The sequence below is a fragment of the Macaca thibetana genome, chromosome 5 (genome assembly GCF_024542745.1).
Source record: "Macaca thibetana thibetana isolate TM-01 chromosome 5, ASM2454274v1, whole genome shotgun sequence".
Classification (NCBI taxonomy): Eukaryota; Metazoa; Chordata; class Mammalia; order Primates; family Cercopithecidae; genus Macaca; species Macaca thibetana.
The window spans coordinates 109,601,764-109,620,826 of record NC_065582.1 but is presented as its reverse complement, the minus strand read 5'-3'; the positions used below and the strand labels follow the sequence as shown (position 1 = coordinate 109,620,826).

General features: G+C 40.3%; 1 protein-coding gene and 1 long non-coding RNA gene across 2 annotated transcripts in view; one reads left to right on the top strand and one right to left on the bottom strand.

Moving 5' to 3' along the window:
* SPINK2 (serine peptidase inhibitor Kazal type 2) overlaps positions 1 to 19,063 on the top strand; it is a 467,655-nt gene that overhangs the window by 24,898 nt on the left and 423,694 nt on the right. The window lies entirely within an intron of this gene.
* LOC126955068 (uncharacterized) lies at positions 1,780 to 16,542 on the bottom strand. Its single transcript, XR_007725800.1, has 3 exons — positions 16,080 to 16,542; positions 13,390 to 13,637; positions 1,780 to 2,651 (listed from the first exon to the last, which is right to left on the bottom strand). It is a non-coding gene; the product is annotated as an uncharacterized LOC126955068 (long non-coding RNA).

Genomic DNA, 19,063 nt, shown 5'->3' with positions numbered 1-19,063 from the left:
AGGACATGCACAGATAGTTCTCAAAAGAGGACATACATGCAGCCAACAATCATATGAAAAAAAAAACACTCAGTATCACTGATCATTACAGAAATGCAAATCAAAATAACAATGAGATACCATCTTACACCAGTCAGAATGGCTATTATTATTATTTTGAGACAGGGTCTCACTCTGTCACTCAGGCTGGAGTACAGTGGCACCATCTCGGCTCACTGCAACCTCCATCTTCCAGGCTCAGGTGATTCTCCTGCCTCAGCCTCCTGAGTAGCTGGCACTATAAGCACGTACCACTATGCCCAGCTAATTTTTGTATTTTTTAGTAGAGACAGGGTTTCATCATGTTGGCCAGGCTGATGTCGAACTCCTGACCTCAGATAATCTGCCTGCCTTGGCCTCCCAAAGCACTGGATTACAAGTGTGAGCCACCATGCCCAGCCAGAATGGCTATTACTACAAAGTCAAAACATAGCAGATGTTGGCAAGGTTGTGGAGAAAAAGGAATGCTTTTGATGGGGGTATAAGTTAGTTCAACCATTGTGAAAGACAGCATGGCAATTCCTCAAAGCCCTAAAGACAGAAATACCATCTGACCCAAAAATCCCATTACTGGCTATATATGTAAAGGAATATAAATCATTTTATTACAAAGACACATGAATGCATATGTTCATTGCAGCACTATTCACAATAGCAAAGACATGAAATCAATCTAAAAGTCCATCAATGGTAGACTGGAAAAGAAAATGTAGTACATATACACCTTGGAATACTATACAGCCATAAAAAAGAAAAAGATCATGTCCTTTGCAGAAACATAGATGGAGTTGGAGGTCACTATCCTTAGTAAACTAACACAGGAACAGAAAACCAAATACAGCATGTTCTCACTTATAAGTGGGAGCTAAATAATGAGAACACATTGACACATAAAGAGGAACAACACACACTGGGGCCTAGCAGAGGTAGATGGTGGCATGAAGGAGAGGATCAGGAAAAATAACTATTGAGTACTAGGCTTAATACCGAGGTGACAAAACAATCTGCACAACAAACTCCCTGACACACACATTTACCTATGTAACAAACCTACACATGTAGCCCTGAACATAAAAGTTTTTTTTAACAAAAGGATGTTAAGAGGTAATGTTCAGTATAAACCTTTTCATTCTAGAGAAACTAAGTCCCAAAGTGGACTGCCCAAAGTCAAAATCAAGTCATACCATCCATACAATCTTTTATTAATGTGTATAACAATAGATAATAAATTCTTTAGAAAAAAAGAACACAGTTCATTGCACTTTATTAAAGCATGCACTCACTCCTGGGACTTGTATTTTGATTGTGTGTGTCTTTGTATGCATGTATGTATCAAGTAGTAAGGTAAAATGTACTTCTTACTGATGCTCATGGTCAAAGGGTCTCCTAGATTAGAGTCTCTCTCACTCTCTCTGTCTCTGTCTGTCTGTCTGTCTCTCTCTCTCTCTGTCTCTCTTAACTCTCTTACTCTCTCTCCCCTTCCACTCTACCCCACATGCTTTTATAAAGGAAAATCAAAAGGGAAGATTTATCTATTATAAATATATACATATACACATAAATTCATGAAAATGTTAGCACATACCGAGCTTAGAAAAAGTCCATGAAGCCAAGGCATTAAGTAAAGTTGCTCGGGCTGACAGTCATGGCTATGTCTCTCACACCGAAGAGGGCTGGGAATGCTGCTTAGGCCAATGGCCTTCTAAACTACCCCACTGACCCTCACCAGAGAACCTGCTGACTTCTCTCATTTCGGAACCAAGCTCCTGCTGAGATTGCATTCCATGCTCCTTATCAGTCTCTGAACAGTGCTGAGTGGAGGCCACCATCAGTTGATTCATTCACTATATCTTATATATTGATCTTACTTCATCCTAAAAACACCCTGGAATATCATCATTTCCATTGAATAGATAATGAAACTGAGGCTCAGGAATGTAATACACTGTACCCAATTTCTTACAGTTGGGGAAGAAGTGTTGGAGCCAGGAGGGAAAGCCACATCTTCTGACTCTGAAGCCCAGGCTCTTTCCACCACACTAGAAGTCTTAGTTCAGTCTTCTGAGCTGAAGATGGGTGTGCAGAAGATTACTGGAGGAGCCTTTAGCCTCAATGACTGTGAGGGAGGAAAGAAATGTAGACAGGCAGTCGGATTCCAAGATCCCTCATAGGGCTCTGGGATGAGATGGTCTTGCAGGGTTGTCCAGCCTTAAGGCAAGGGGGCCTGGCCTTCATACTCCCATCTGCCCCTAGGCAAGTGTTTAGATTCTGGATGCCCCCGGAACAGGATGTGGCCTTAGGTGATTTGGTTCTTCTCTGCTTAGGACAATCAACAGAGAAGAACTCAGCTAAGAGTCGCCAGCTGCCAACACTCCCAGAAGCTGGAGAAATGAGCATCTCAGTCCGTCAAGGAGATCTTGGCAGAGTCCTACAGCATCTACCACATCAACAGCACAAGTTCTCCCTTAGAAATTCACTCCAGTTTGCCATGCCCAGCTCTGACAAGGTGAATGCTGCGTACGTGGAAAAAAATCGCTGCCTGTTTCAGCTCTACCACTTGCTGGGTAATCTCGATTTGGCAACTTGATGTCTCTGTGCTTCAGTGTCCTCATCTGGAAAAATAAAAATAATAGCCATATCAAGGGATTTTGCAGGATGAACATTGTTCCTGGTACATGAGCACCTGGCAAATGTTTCTTGTTAAAATCGTTGTTACACTTTTGCTTTGCTTCCTGGTTGACCAGCCTCTTTCCTTGTGTAAAAAGTGCTTTCAAGTTCGATGCCAGGGAGCATCGGTTATAGAAATGTCCAAATCTCCCAAGAGCCTCAGTTCAGGACTTTAGCCCAAAGTTTATTTCAAGCCTACAACTGCTGCTGCCACTTTACTTCACTCACTACCACTGAGAGTATGATTCTTTAAGGAATACTTCAACAGACTTCTTTGTGAATACTTGAAGCTCTACTGGGCTCACTCCAGGACAGTAGGAGTTTAAATAATTCATGAGAGTAATGCCTGCATTTGACAAGGACAAGGCAAATTGCATAACAGCAGCTTATTCCATACATTCCATTATGTGTTCTTTGATAGCACAGCTGGCATGGAATTCAGTAATGCCTTAAAAAAAAAAACTCCAAGAAAGGCAAGAAAAATATTTAAAGGATAGTTAAGCCCAAAAGCGATGTGAAGATGATAGCCACCGGGGTGATAAAAATAAAAGAAGTACTACATTTTTTAACCTGGTTTGGAAATGCTCCCTTTGAGAACCAGACAAGTTTGATGTTCAAGAGGATACGCTAAACAGAGAGTGGTTTTCTCCACATAGAGGCCTTGAAGATTTTTTAATGCTCCTGACAAAATGAATGTTGGACGGTGCTTTATGTTGTTGGTTAATGAAGGTGTTATACCTTTCCGTAATGCTATGAGAAAGCATTGCATTACACAGATTAAGGTTGTGTGACTACACTGGTCAGCGTAAAAGAGAAGATATTGTTGGAATGACAGTTGTATCCTTAAAATACATCCTATTGCCATAAAGATGAAAACGAGTTTGTCTCAGAGTGCCAGCATGCTGCATAAACCAAGATGCCCAATCATATAACCTATCTGGGCTGCCATAACTTTGTTTACAATAAAATCATGAGCCCACTGCCTACTTTTCAACACAATTGTCCACTGTTCCGCCAAATGCAGCTATTCAATTTTATTCCTATAGCCCATGTTTTTTCCATTTCCAACCCATTGCTTATCCATCTCCCTCTAGAGCTTTCCTCCCTCTATTTTCATCAGGCCCACCTCCTCTCCACCCTTTAAGGTTCATTTCAAATGTCAGCTTTTAATGAAAGCTTTTCTGAGCTCATCCTCTGCAAACTAGACATGATCATTCCATGTAAACTTTAATCACATCTGGTCTGAATCTTCCTTGTGGCCGTAATCATACCCTGCCTTGCCTTAGGTTCTTTTATTTATTTATCAACTCTTATTTTTCCTCTATCTTATAAGCTTTTTAATCACAAAATATGTCTTAATCCTCTTTACACTTTCTGCAATACCTGGCACTGTGTCCCACACTTCAAAATGCTCAATAAAGCTAGTTGAATGTATCAATTACACTTTCCCTCTGACAGTTTGGGATTCACTATTCATCCTTTTATCATCCCCGTATTTCCTCTCTCTCCCCTACACACAGAAGTCAACACAAAGTGACCTCCGCTATCTCTTGAAAATGCCAGAAGATCAAAGGTTAGAAATTTGACACTCTGTTTGTAAAAGGTTGCCACCTCTCCGTCTCCCTAGGAGTTATGGGATTCCAGACCTCAAAAGCCTTTACATAATATTCAAGTCTGGGGTTAAGTGAACTGCCCCAGGTCACATATCAAGTTAAGGGCAGACATAGGACTAAAATCTAATGTGAGGATGAGATCTTTTATTGTTCAATTCTGTTGTTACAGCTAGTGTCTGAATTTTTCTCTGTGGGTCGAGCTGACTTGTTCTGAGAATATGACTTTTTTAAGTTTAAGCCTACAAATATTAATCTGCCAAACAATATTTGTAAGAAACCCTGGATTTACTTGTAAGTTGACTTACACAGCCATCATGTTCTCCCTAATCCAAAGTTTCACTGATGAATATATCAGATTTCAATACAAACAAGCGTATACTTGTTTGTGACAAAAAACACTTTGGGTTCTGTTGGTGTTATCGAGAACATCCAAAGAAAAATGAAGTTCAAGTAGAAACATTTTGCTGATTTTATTCTCAGTAGAACTCAACCACAAACCAAAGTCATAGATGAATAATGCTTCAAATGAAGTGAAAATAATGAATCAATAACGTGACTGGCAAACCCTGGGGAATGGATCAGAGTTTTGAAAAATCTTCAGAGAAGATTTTCTTCCGGTGAGCTATCGCAACATCCAAATGCATTTATTATGGGCTCACTGTGATTTTTATGGAGTAGAAACTAAGCAATACCCTTTCTGCTCCCTTCCATTTTTCATGTAGTTGGTTATAACCTCATGTTCTCTTGTTCAAGCATAACCTAAAAATGGTCATCAGGCTAAATTAAGACATTTTTATACCCTATGATTGTTTGATGTTCTAACATTCTTTTGCCCCACAGTTAGGATGATCCTATGCCCCAAGACTATTCTTGGAGAGGTATTTCTCAAGCTTCAGTGTCTTTGTGATGCCTGTGTGTGTTATTCTTTTCAAGATGATTATTACATAGGTGAGCACAGGTGACACAGCTTCACACTCATGTTGTGAGGTTCAATACCAAATGCCTGGTGATTGTATCAGAGTATAAGAAAGGACATTGGAGCTATTTAACAAAGACTCCCAAGGGGTTACACAGCCAAAGAGAAGCACATACTTGTGCTATTACGTGGTAAATTCAGAGCCCTAAATACAGAAAATTAAGGAAACTTAGATAAAGGCAGATTTTTTTTTCAGATCTCTTTAGGTAATGAAAGGTCATATCTAAGATTTATTACATAATAAAAACAACTTTCAGTTCATCTATTTGTTAGCCTAGACAGTTCTTTAAGGGAAAGTTCATTAAAAAAAACAGAAGATTAAGGAATTACATAAAATATACAAACAAATGTAGATTATGAGGAAAATTCTTCTAGTTTAGAATAAATGAGAATTGACCAAGAAAGAATGCATCTGGCATTGAACAACAGGAGAAGATGTAGATTCTGGTTGAAACAGGTATTGTACCCTCAAAGTGGCCATCTTGGGAGACTATACATATTCCAATCATGCTGCTTTTGTTCCAAAAATCTCATCCTCTCAAATTGGTTTCAGGGGCACAGTCTGTCAAAACCTTCACTCTTTTAATTTGGGCTTGATTTTGGAAACAGTCTGTGGCAGGAAAATGCTAGGGTGGCCCCCTGACCTCTGCTTCCTGATGTTCATATCCTTGTGCGATACTCTCCCACTGAGTGTGGGTGGAGTCTGGGGTTTGCTCCTAGCCAATAGAGTATGGCAAAAATGACGGGTTGTGCGTTATTACATGCACATGATTAAGTAACAGAACACTGTAACCCATCTTGCTAGTAAACTCTGTCTCTATCCTTGGCTTTGAGGAGCCAAGTCTTTGGTTCCTCAAACAACAAGACTTTGGGAAAGTCCATTTGGCAAGAACTAAAGATGGCTGTCTGGGATTTGACAGACAGCAAGAAACTGAAGACTTCAGTCCACAGCATGGAAGGATCTGAATGCTGCCAACAATCTTTTTGGAAGTAAATCCCTCCCCATGGAGCATTCAGATGAAACCCCAGCCCCAACTGATACTTTGTAACCTTACAGAGGACCTAACTAAGCCATGCCTAAACTCCTGACCCACAGAAACTGTGAGACAATAAGGATTATTTGAAGCTGCCAAGTTTTAATAGTATCATGCAGCAATAGGTAACTAATATACAAATATTAGTTATTCTGAGCCGGGTGTAATCAATATAATTTGTAATATTATAGGTAATTTTTTTACCCATGATATCATTCTTTGTTTTTTAAGAGATGGAGCCTCATTATGTTGCCCAGGCTAGAGAGCAGTGGTGCAACCATAGCTCATTGCAGCCTCGAACTCCTGGGCCTAAGCAATCCTCCTGCTTTGGCCTCCCAAGTAACTGGGACGACAGGCACACCCTATCATACCTAACTTTTAATTATCTTGCTCTTGCCTTGCTGTTTCATCTAGTCACTTTTAACAAAATCAAGAATTCTCTTGAAAGAGAGCCACTATTCATCTGTCTAATATTTTACAGGTTAGATTAATAGCATCTAGCATCTACCATGTGTCAGGCACTGTGCTAAGCACTTTATAAATATTATTTTAATAATTCACAAAATCCTAAAAGGTATAAACATTTATATTCCCATTCTAAAAGTGGGATAACTGAGTTAAGTAATTTTCCCAAGGTCAAAAAGCTACCAAAGAGCAGAGCTGAGACTCTAACTCTGGCAGTCAACTTCCAGAGACTACACAATTAACCCTTTTCCTATAAAGGATATCCACATACATTATCTTATTTAATCCAAACAACGACTCCGTGAGGTAGCTATTCTAACGACCAGATTTATAGATGAAGAAACTAGGACTCTAAGAGTTTAAGAAATAACATCATTTAACTTGTTGATGATGCAGTAGAGACTACATCTAATGTCCTAGAGTGATGCCCTAATCTAGCACTCTTTCTACTACAAGAGCACCAGTCAGTTGTTGCTCCGCAGTCTGCAGGCTGTTTTGTGTGGCAAGTGTAGTAGCCTAAATGAAGCAACATCCAAAAGAGAAGCTGTGAAACTGTTTTGAATAGAAGCATGATTGTGGAGACGCTCCATTTAAACACAGCAATGGGTTCCATTTTGAAAGATAACACTGATCTCCAAGCAATATTTCTATGTTCATAAATTTTTAATTGTAATCTCTCCACTGTTGGAACCAAAGACTTGGTTCCTCAAACAACAAGACTTTGGGAAAGTCCATTTGGCAAGACCTGGGGATGGCTGGCTGGAAGCTGACAGACAGCAAGAAACTGAAGCCCTCAGTCAACAGCATGCAAGGATCTTAATGCTGCCAACAACCACGTGAGCTTGAAAGCAAACCCTGTGCAGTCCCACCTCATAGACAGACACAAAAGTAACATGTTAACTATAAGGTACATAAACTCTGTTGAACTTGATTTCTTAAACTATACAATGAGGAGTGTCAGAGAAGATCATTATTTCCCAAAGTATATTCCAAAGAATGCAATAACCACAAGATGCTAAAAAATGTTGAGGGGGAGTTTCCACAATTAAATAATTGAATGCTGCTTGCAGCCGTCTGGGAAGCTCATATTCTGCGTTAGTACATTAGAGGCTCTGAGAAGTCCTGCACTGGAGGCCTCTATGAAGTTCTAAACCCGGTGGCTTCAAAACTTTTTAACCAAATAACCTTTTTTTCTAAGAGCACTTATTAATGTCTTCCCAGGCTCTAATTTCTACTTGGGAAATTCTATGAATTTACCTCAAGGTTAATTTTCATCTCACAGGAGGTTAAAAATTAAGTTTGACCTATAAATTGAGTTAGAGGTAGTTATCTTAAATTATACAGAACATAGGAGCCAATCGCAAAGGTCCCTATGAGCACACATTGTCTCCAGGCTTCCAATCCATCAATTTTAGCTGCCCATTATCTACTTGTTCTTTTCAAGGCACCTTGAGATGCTGATTTTGATGAATCTGAGGATGTAAAATAACATTTACACATAATGAACACATTTTCAGAGCACAACTTCTTGGTTATTTTATTTATTCTCCAACTTGCTTCATGTAATCACATGTTCGCCACAAAGGAAGAAAAAAGGGGCAAATACATTACATTTCTATCACACAAGTAGTCTGTGAAGTTCCCTCATGCTGTTTTCTTATTTCAGCTAAAATAACCATGTTCAAAGGGTATATTAATCCCATTGACCTTTGCAGAGCTATTTAGAGAGATCTTGCGTTTTTTCCCTTTTCTTTTTTTCCATATTAAAGTTTTTGGTGGAATTTCCTCACCCGAGTCAGTTGTAAAGCCTGTAAAGTGTAGACAATAAAATGGAGGCTTAATAATTCAGTTCATGTTCCTTTATCAACTCACTGCCCACACAACCAACGCATTAGTATCAAATAGAACAAAAATGCCTGCAGGAAAATCATGGGTGCTACTTTCAAGCAGTTATTTTGATCTATGAGTCATCTTTGCTCTGGCTCCAACTTTAGGCAAATAATTTAACTTTCCCTAGTCTCTGCTTTGTTAAGCCTCTGTTTCTCCATTTACAAAATGGGCGTCATAAAGTTGCTACCTCCTGAATCATGGAGAAGAGTATATCAGGTAATGCTGGAAGATATCACTCAATCTGTTTATTCAAAAAAGCACTCATGTGCCTGGAAATCTGCTTTTAGGGATGTTACTGCTCTTAATTGCTATAATAAAACGTACGTGGTGGCTTCTGTCATTCAAGTGTTTATAAATAAAGGAACAGAAAAGTTAAGCAATTTGCCCAGGGTCACCCAGCTAAAAGTAGAGAATGGTGAATTTGAACTCTTTTCTGTTCGACTCTGGATTATTTTCAATGCTCCACTCTGATGAGCAACAACATATGTGGAGTGTCTCCTACAGCATGCATTTGGCAAGACATTGAAGCAAATTGACTTAAATTGAGAAAAAAATTTTTTCAATTTAAGTCAAGCCTAGTCCTTAGGCAAAGCTATGAAGTGAAGTCAGCAAAATTGATTTCCTCTGTCCTTCCTGCCCAACTCCAAGGAACAGTCTTCTTGTGGCCCCTATAAGCCCAGGGATCTTCTCACAAATGTCTCACTAGGACCTACCTACCCAGACAGTGGCCTGACTTCTACATCAGTGGTACACAAAGTAACCAGTCTATGAGCCGCTTGTTTAGTGGTGATTTCTGAGATTTTGGTGCACCCATCACCCCAGTAGTGTACACTCTACCCAATGTGTAGTCTTTTTATCCCTTGCTACCTCCCATCCTTTCCCCTGATTCCCCAAAGTTCAATGTATCATTCTTATGCCTTGATGTCCTCATAGCTTAACTCCCACATATGAGTGATAACATATGATATTTGGTTTTCCATTCCTGAGTTACTTCACTTAGAATAATAGTCTCCAATTCCATCCAGGTTGCTGCGAATGCAATTATGTCGTCCCTCTTTATGGCCGAGTAGTATTCCATGTTTTATATATATATTTATATTTATATATATATATCACATTTTCTTTATCCACTCATTGATTGATGGGCATTTGAGCTGGTTCTATATTTTTGCAATTGCAAATTTCGCTGCTGCAAACATATGTGTGCAAGTATCGTTTTTGTATAATGACTTCTTTTCCTCTGGGTAGATACCTAGCAGTGGGATTGCTGGATCAAACTGTAGATCTACATTTAGTTCTTTAAGGAATCCCCACACTGTTTTCCCTATTGGCTGTACCAGGGAAATAATTTAACTTTCTCTAGTCTTTTTCAAGCCTCTGTTTCCCCATTTTACATTCCCACCAGCAGCGTAAAAGTGTTGCCTTTTCACTGCATCTTTTTTTTTTTTTTTTTTTTTTTTTTTTTGAGACAGAATCTCACTCTGTCACCATCCTGGAGTGCAGTGGCACAATCTCCACTCACTGCAACCTCCACCTCCTGGGTTCAAGCAATTCTCCTGCCTCAGCCTCCCGAGTATCTGGGACTACAGGCGTGCGCCACCACGCCCAGCCAATTTTTGTATTTTTAGTAGAGACAAGGTTTCACCATATTGGCTAGGATGGTCTCGATCTCTTGACCTCGTGATCTGCCCACCTCTTGATGGAATCATTTGTTTTTTTCTTGCTGATTTGTTTGGTTCTTTGTAGATTCTGGATATTAGTCCTTTGTCGGAGGTATAGATTGTGAAGATTTTCTCTGTAGGTTGTCTGTTAACTCTGCTGATTAAGTTTTTGCTGTGCAGAAGCTTTTTAGTTCAAGTCCCATCTATTTATATTTGCTTTTGTTGCATTTGCTTTTGGGTCTTCGGTCATGAAGTCTTTGCTTAAGCCAATGTCTAAAAGGGTTTTTCTGATGTTGTCTTCTAGAATATTTATAGTTTCTGATCATAGATTTAAGTGTTTGATCCACCTTGAGTTGATTTTTGTATAATGTGAGAGATGAGGATCCAGTTTCATTCTTCCACATGTGGCTTGCCAATTATCCCAGAACCATTTTTTGAATACGGTGTCCTTTCCCCTCCCCACTTTGTCTTTGTTTGCTTTGTCAAAGATCAGCTGGCTGTAAGTATTTGACTTTATTTCTATGTTCTCTATTCTGTTTTATAGAACAGAATTCTATTCTATTCTATTCTATTCTATTCTCTATTCTATTCTATTCTATTCTATTCTATAAAATGTGCCTATTTTTATACTAGTACCATGTAGTTTTGGTGACTATGGCCTTATAGTATAGTTTGAAGCTGTGTAATGTGATGCCTCCAGATTTATTATTTTTGCTTAGTCTTGCTTTGACTATGTGGGCTCTTTTTAGGTTCCATATTAATTTTAAGATTATTTTTTCTAGTTCTGTAAAGAATGATGATGGTATTTTTATGGGAATTCCATTGAATTTGTAGATTGTTTTTAGCAGTATGGTCATTTTCACAATATTGATTCTACCCAGTCATGAGTATGGAATGTGTTTACGTTTGTTTGTGTCATCTATGATTTCTTTTGGCATTGTTTTGCAGTTTTCCTTGTAGAGGTCTTTCATGTCCTTGGTTAGGTATATTCCTAAGTTGTTTTTTGCTTTGTTTTGTTTGTTTTGCAGCTATTGTGAAAGAGGTTGAATTCTTGATTTGATTCTCAGCTTGGTCACTATTAGTGTATAGCACAGCTACAATTTTTTGTCCTGAAACTTTGCTGAATTCATTTACCAGTTCTAGGAGCTTTTTGGGTGAGTCTTTAGGGTTTTCTAGGTATACAATCATATCGTCAGCAAACAGCGACAGTTTGACTTCCTCTTAAGGAGTTCTTGGATGCCCTCTATTCTGTCCATTTCTATCATTGACCTGAAAAATTGATTCATGTGAACATACCAATGTTGCTAATAGATAACCTTTGTAGTCTCTGGGTAAAATCTTTATCATTTAAAATTGGTCTACACAGCAAAATAAATTGTTCTACAAAACAATTGTTCTACAAAAAAAGACATGCACTTGTATGTTTATCACAGCACTATTCACAATAGCAAAGACATGGAATCAAAGTGCCCACTGACAGTGGATTGAATAAAGAAAAGAGAGTTTATATACACCATGCAATACTATGCAGCCTTAAAAAAAGAACAAAACCATGTACCCTGCAGCAACGTGGATGCAGCTAGAGGCCATTGTCCTAAGCAAATTAATGCAGGAACAGAAAACCAAATACCACATGTTCTCACTAAGTGGGAGCTAAACATTGGGTACTCATGGACATCAAGATAGCAAAAATAGACACTGGGGACTACTAGAAGGGAGAGGAAGGGGGACAAGGGTTGAAAAACTAACTGTTGGGAACCATGCTTACTACCTGAGTGACAGGATCAATCATACCCCAAAGCCCAGCATCACACAATATTCCCATGTAACAAACCTCTTGAAACTAAAAGTTGAAATTATTTGTAATAAGTAAATAAAATGGGACTATTATAGATGTTCCTTAACCCAGAGAATCATTCTGATAGTGTGAATTTTAAGTACCTGTACCATGTAAGGCTGTAAGAAAAATATAACAGGGAAACAGATGGAAATTTATGTGCTACTTCAGTCACTTAAAACTGACTCCTGTGTGTATGTGTATATGTGCACATGTCCACATGTGTATGGCCTGTGGTAGCATGGTGAGGTGTGACGACATGCTATTATGATGTGAGGGTTAGGGAGAGAAACTGCTTGTTTCTTAGTCAAAAGATTTCCTCTGAGTGTGCCAGAGAGAGATAGGAAGAACTTAAACCTTGCTTCTCTATCAGAGACAGATTTTTTTTCTCTCCTCTTCATATTCCTAGTACTAAGGGAGGATATGTGCCCAGTGTGCTAAGAAGAGTACCTGGCACACAGCAGGCACTCAATAAGTGTATTAGTCCTTCAGCAAGCATCCACTTAACTCATGTTTTGTGTCAGGCACTGTTTACACACTAGAGAATAAAATGGATGAAGACCTGGCTCTCCTGGTGCTCACGTTCTAGTGGCAGAGACATTAGAGGGAAAGGGGTGAAGTGAGGAGGAGCCTTTAACAAGTTCAAGTTGAGGGCAAAAGGAGGTAAAAACAGACTACATGCGTGTAGCCTGCACTGTGTTCCCTTTCTCTGGGCCATATCCAGAATGATATAGAACCATGATAGTTCTATGGCAAGCTGAGCTTGGGTATTTAAATTGTTTAAAGAGGGAATTGGGGCCAGGCACGGTGGCTCACGTCTGTAATTCCGGCACTTTGGGAGGCCGAGGCAGGTGGATCACAAGATCAAGAGATCAAGACCATCCTGGCCAACATAGTGAAACCCCGTCTCTACTAAAAACACAAAAATTAGCTGGGAGTGGTGGCACATGCCTGTAGTCCCAGCTACTCGGGAGGCTGAGGCAGAAGAATCACTTGAACCCAGGAGGTGAAGGTTGCAATGAGCCGAGATCATGCCACTGCACTCCAGCCTTGTGACACAGTTGAGACTCTGTCAAAAAAAAAAAAAAAAAAAAAAAAGGAACTGGGCTAAGTTGAAGGAAAACCTTTCTTACTAGGATAGATCACCACGGGAAGGTGTAAATTCCATTCCCTGAATTAAAATGGCTGATGAAAATCCAATTCTTACCAGGAACCATGAGTTGAAGAAAGAATGCTGGACAGGAAGTCTGCATTCCTGCTGTGCTGTTTATAAGCCGGGCAACTTTGGCCAAGTCTCTCCACCACTGTAAGCCTCAGTGTCCTCATCTACAGAAAGAGAAGGGAGTATTTGGTGACCGCTGAGTTCCCTTCCAATCCTGTGGTTTCAATGACACCAAACTCTTCTGGTCTCTTCAAGTCCTCTACTTCTATATTTTCCTTTATTGTAGGTTTTCACTGGAAAAAAATAGAATGTATCACTTGGATTATAGTGTTAGCCTCAAGATTTCTTAAAAAGTATAACTCACTGCTGGGATTACCATTGTGAAGACTCTGAGAGAGGAGACAGAGGCAGAGACAAGGGTTGGGGCAAAGGGAACACATATAACATCACTACATCTGTGTATAAAATCTTCAATATACCTTTCACGGTCATGTGGGGCATCTCCCTCACTGTCATAATACAGGTAAATCAGGTTTTATACAATCTATACTGTTGAAAAGCAGCATGAAAACCCAATTTTGGTCATTTAAATTATAGAAATACACTAGAGAAATTGCTATTAAAGTGAATCTTTTAATATCTTTTGTAATGCAAATGAATGTCCCACGTTTCATTTTCATGACAATCTGAGTTTGTATGAATTTATATTTAAAAATTACAGCCAATATTTACCAAGGTCCCACTCCATAACATACTCTGCCAAAAAGTTCACATACAATATTGCATCTAATAACAGCCTCACAAAATTATTTCTGATTATCACTATTTTACAGAAGAAGAAAATGCAGCTCAGAGAAGTTGAGTGATTTACCCAAAGTCACACAGGTAGTAGGAAGGAGAATGAGAAGACAAGCCTAAATTTATCTAATCTAAGAGTCAAATTCTTAACCACTACTCTGTACTGCCCCAAAAACATGAAGCAAAGTCTGCTCTGGGTACATTTGGAGTCTAGGGGCTCACTTTGTCCTGTAGCTTCTATTTTCTTAGTCCAAGTCCCACACCCATTTCTCAGCTACTGAACCTTGTTTACAGGCCTGAAAAATGGCAAGCGGCTTTCAGGCATAGATTCTGCTCTCAGAAGCCCAAGACCGTGAGCCAAAATAGGCTTTGGAAGGCTCAAAAGAGAGTGGCCAGACCAAGAGAAGGCTCAAATCCATGTGGAAGAAGCGGACAGGCTTGGACTGGAGAGAAGAAGGTTCCAGGGAAACATGTGCTAACAGAGTGATTTCACAGCTCAGCTGTCTCATTTGAAGAAGTCGCTTCACCCAGAATCTGCAGACTCAGTACAATCAGCAATGCAGATTGATTTTTAAAATACAGAAAGAAACAGAAGGTGATCTGTAGCACAAAGTCAGGTTTTTAAGTTTTAAAATTTTTTTAAATCTATGACAGGCCAGGTGTGGTGTCTCAGGCCTGTAATCCCAGCACTTTGGGAGGCTGTGGCAGGCAGATCACCTGAGATCAAGAGTTTGAGACCAGCCTGGCCAACACGGTGAAACCCTGTCTTTACTAAAAATACCAAAATCAACAAAGCGTTGTGGCACATGTCTGTAGTCCCAGCTACTTGGGAGGTTGAGGTAGGACAATCACTTGAACCCAGGAGGTGGAGATTGCAGTGAGCCGAGATCGCACCACTGCACTCCAGACTGGACAACAGAGTGAGACTCCATCTCAAAAAAAAAAGAGGCCGGGCGCGGTGGCTCAAGCCTGTAATCCCAGCACTTTGGGAGGCCGAGACGGGCGGATCACTAGGTCAGGAGATCGAGACCATCCTGGCGAACACGGTGAAACCCCGTCTCTACTAAAAAATACAAAAAACTAGCCGGGCGAGGCGGCGGGCGCCTGTAGTCCCAGCTACTCGGGAGGCTGAGGCAGGAGAATGGCGTAAACCCGGGAGGCGGAGCTTGCAGTGAGCTGAGATCCGGCCACTGCACTCCAGCCCGGGCGACAGAGCCAGACTCCGTCTCAAAAAAAAAAAAAAAAGAAAGAAAGAAAAAAAAAAAGAAAGAAAGAAAAAAAAAAAAGAAAAAAAAATATGTGACAAAAAAGTACATGTTTTACAAGAATTCATACAAATAGAAAAATACACATCATACGCATTAGGATTGTTGCTTATGTGGAACAAGTAAGAGGGCTGGGAAGAGTCAAAAGGAAGAAATAAGTGGCATTTGCCTTATTTTTACCCTGGTCCAATATATGCATGAGGACCACGTGTGTTAAGCCCCAGCAGACAATGCTAGGATCCACAGGTGAAACTCAAAGAGCACTATTCAAAATACATCCCGAGCCCACACACTTTGCACACCAAGACGGCACTGTCTCTGACCCGAACTTCCACAGCATCCTCTGACTGCTCTCCTAAGCCCAGTCATTTTCCCAAACAGTCTATTTGCAGAGCAAATATTCTATAACTTAAGTCAAATCATACTAGAACCCTCCAATGACTCCTTATCTTATTTCGAGTAAAATGCTATCCTCACAAAGATTCCCAAGGCCCCATGGGTCTGGCTCCTATGGTCTGCCTCCCATTCCCTTTCTAACTTCATATCTCACCATGCTCCCCTTTGCCTTCCCCATTCCAACCACACTGACCTCTTCACTGCTCCATAAACCTGCCTCAGGGCCTTTGCACTCACTGTTTCTGCTTCTGGAATGCTCTTCCCCTTGATACTCACAAGGCTCTTTCAGGACTCCACTTGAAAGCCAGTTGTCCGTGAGGCCTTTCCTGACAACACTAGTTTGCAAGTGTCTGCCCCGGCATTCTCTTTCATTCTTACTGATCCGTGTCGTGCTCTTCATTTTACTTGCCTTTATTCTATCTCCCTTTTGTAGGAAGCAAACTCCAAAAGCACAGAGATTGCTTTCTATTTTGTTCAGTGTTAGATCCTCAGAGCTTAATGCCCGGAGCACAGGATGCACTCAATAAAACCATTTGAATTGATTTTTGTTCAATGTAAAAAAATTCCTATAGAGTTTTTCATAAATGAAATGAGATATTTCATAAGGTAGTGAGCTCCCCATCTCTGGATGTATTCAAGACTGTGAAATCATTCAAGATGTATTCAAAGCTGTGATCTTTTGGTAAAGACAGAAAAGGGAGAATTCAAGCACTAGGTATTTGATTGGACTGGATATTAACCCAAGTGCCTGCCAACCCTGAAATGTCACAGTTCTGTGAATCACCACAAAGAAGCTAAGACTCTAAACTGAACCTAGTGAGGTCAGCAAATGCTTAAGAAACCAGGGTCACAGATTCTCCATTCTTCTCTGCCTAGTGAATTGAGCAACAGTAGCTTTTGGTTTAAAGGGACAGGGATTGTTTTTTTCATCTCTAATGTGAGTCTTTTAAGCCCCATGAATCTATTTGGAAACATTTTCTCTTGAATATGAAAAAAGCAGCACACATCTAATTGCAAATGAGAACTATCAAGACAAGCGAGTGTTATCAAATAACTGTATGATCTGAAAAAAAAGTCATCATCTCACGTAATTTAAATTCTTGCCCTTTGCTCCATTGTGTATATTTTTGCATTAAAAAGTCTGTTTAAAATTAGTTTGATTCTTCCCTTTTGGGTAGATTATAAAACAAAAACATGAGAGGATTATAAAGAGGATGGGAATGACTGATAGGTGAGATTTCTCCTAAAGAGCTTCTTGATTTGATGTGTGATAAGAAAGTTCTCTTCCTTTGGAAAGACCAAGAGGATGTATGGTCTAGGGTCTGTACAAATTAGTGATGTCACCCTCCTCCAGAGAAGAAAACACTTTGATTTTATACATATTTTCTTACAGTGATAAGAAAATTGCAGGACCCAAGAGACAGAGACCCATGTTTTACATCCTGTAAAATGTGAGCTAAAGTATGATTCAGATATTTTCTGCCTTCCCCTTGTCTCTGCTAGAAAGTGGGATTCTTTAATTGTGTGACAATTCAGGGATCCTATGGGTAAGTGGATGATGGGCAAGAGGAGTGGTCCTGTGTTCTCTGAAGCCACAATTCTGAAGGCAACCTACATGCTATTAACAGCAGAAGAGGTGTTCCCTCCCTGTTTACAACTTTCCTCAGCACAGAGAAAGGGGACCCATGGGAGCACCCAATTACATTTTTATTTCATTCAAGGCAGTGAGAGGCAGGTTTCTCCTGCTACTTTTCCAGTCCTTTCTAAACAAAGAAGGGGCTCTGAGTTTGAGATTCCTCAGGCATTACATTCTCCTCCTGTTGCCAATTTGTAGTTTATTTCTGAAGAGAAGCCCACAGGTACACCATATCTGAGACAAGCAAGCACCAATAATTACTATTTGTTTAGCCCATCCCCTGCCAATGTACGGATACATCAGGGGAATCTTTTAACGGAATTCCCCAACACTGGACTGCATAATGGTCTATAGAGTCACTGTTCCTCTTCCTGAGATTTTCTCTTTTGTGTTCCCCACACCCATTCTCTCCCCTATGATAGAGCAGTTCTTTATTCTACAGAACATTTGCTTTATTATAGAAACTGAGCACACTAAAAGGAAAACTTTCAACAGTTATTCAACAGCAGATCCTGGGCAGCTATCCGTGCCTAGCACTGAAGTCAGTGCCCAGGTAAAGCTGTGGGTTGGTGGTGGGCTGGCGGCAGGCAGGCACTGCAAAGGGAGACACATTTGTACTCAAGTGGAGTTCACAGTCTATTGGGCAGACAGGATTATTTTTATAAAGGAAAATAATTAAAGAATAACATAATACAAAGAATCCATAGTATGAAAAAGCACAGCATATGGTGCTTCATGCCATAAAAACAATGAGTATGGGCTGGGTGTGGTGGCTCACACCTGTAATCCCAGCACTTTGGGAGGCAGAGGCGGGCGGATCACCTGACGTCAAGAGTTCGAGACCAGCCTGGTCAACATGGTGAAACTCCATCTCTACCAAAAATATGAAATTAGCCGAGTGTGGTGGTTGGCACCTGTAATCCCAGCTACTTGGGAGGCTGAGGCAGGATAGTCGCTTGAATCCTGGAGGCAGAGGTTGCAGTTAGCCAAGATTGCAACCTTGCACTCCAGCCTGGGTGACAAGAGCAAAACTCCGTCTCGGAAAGCAAAAAAGAAAAAGAAACAATGAGTATGTTTGGCACTAGAGAAGACAAGATTTCTGTGGTTTAACTCGGACTGGGCCTTGAATGACAGAAGAAAGAAACTGAAAAGCTCGCAAGATCAGTCTCTATATGAGTCCAGCCAAAGTCAGCTAGCCCACTTGCTCTGCCTTTCCTATTAGCTTCCTTTCTATGATGTAACCACAGCTGCAGGGGGCCCACAAATAACTTCCCAGGAATTAAACAGGCCAAATATTTTGGTCCCACTGGATTGTTCAACACTTAGAACCCAATTCTCAGAAAACACAAAATTAAAATGCTGTAACTCAGTCAACAAATTCTCCCTTTGCTACAGAGAGCTGGGTGGACTTCTATGCATACATTTGTGAGTACCTTTTCTCTAAAGGAAAAGTTTTAAGCAGGAAACAATTAGCAAGAAATTTTGGAAGCAGGTACAAGAGCAGAGCAAAAAGGCCCAGTCCCAGAAAAGTACAGAAGGAGTTGGTGCTCACATCCCAAGCAGAAGGAATCAAGTCTCCAAGCATGGGGCAGCTCCGTCCTGGGGATGGCTCTGACAGTGTCTT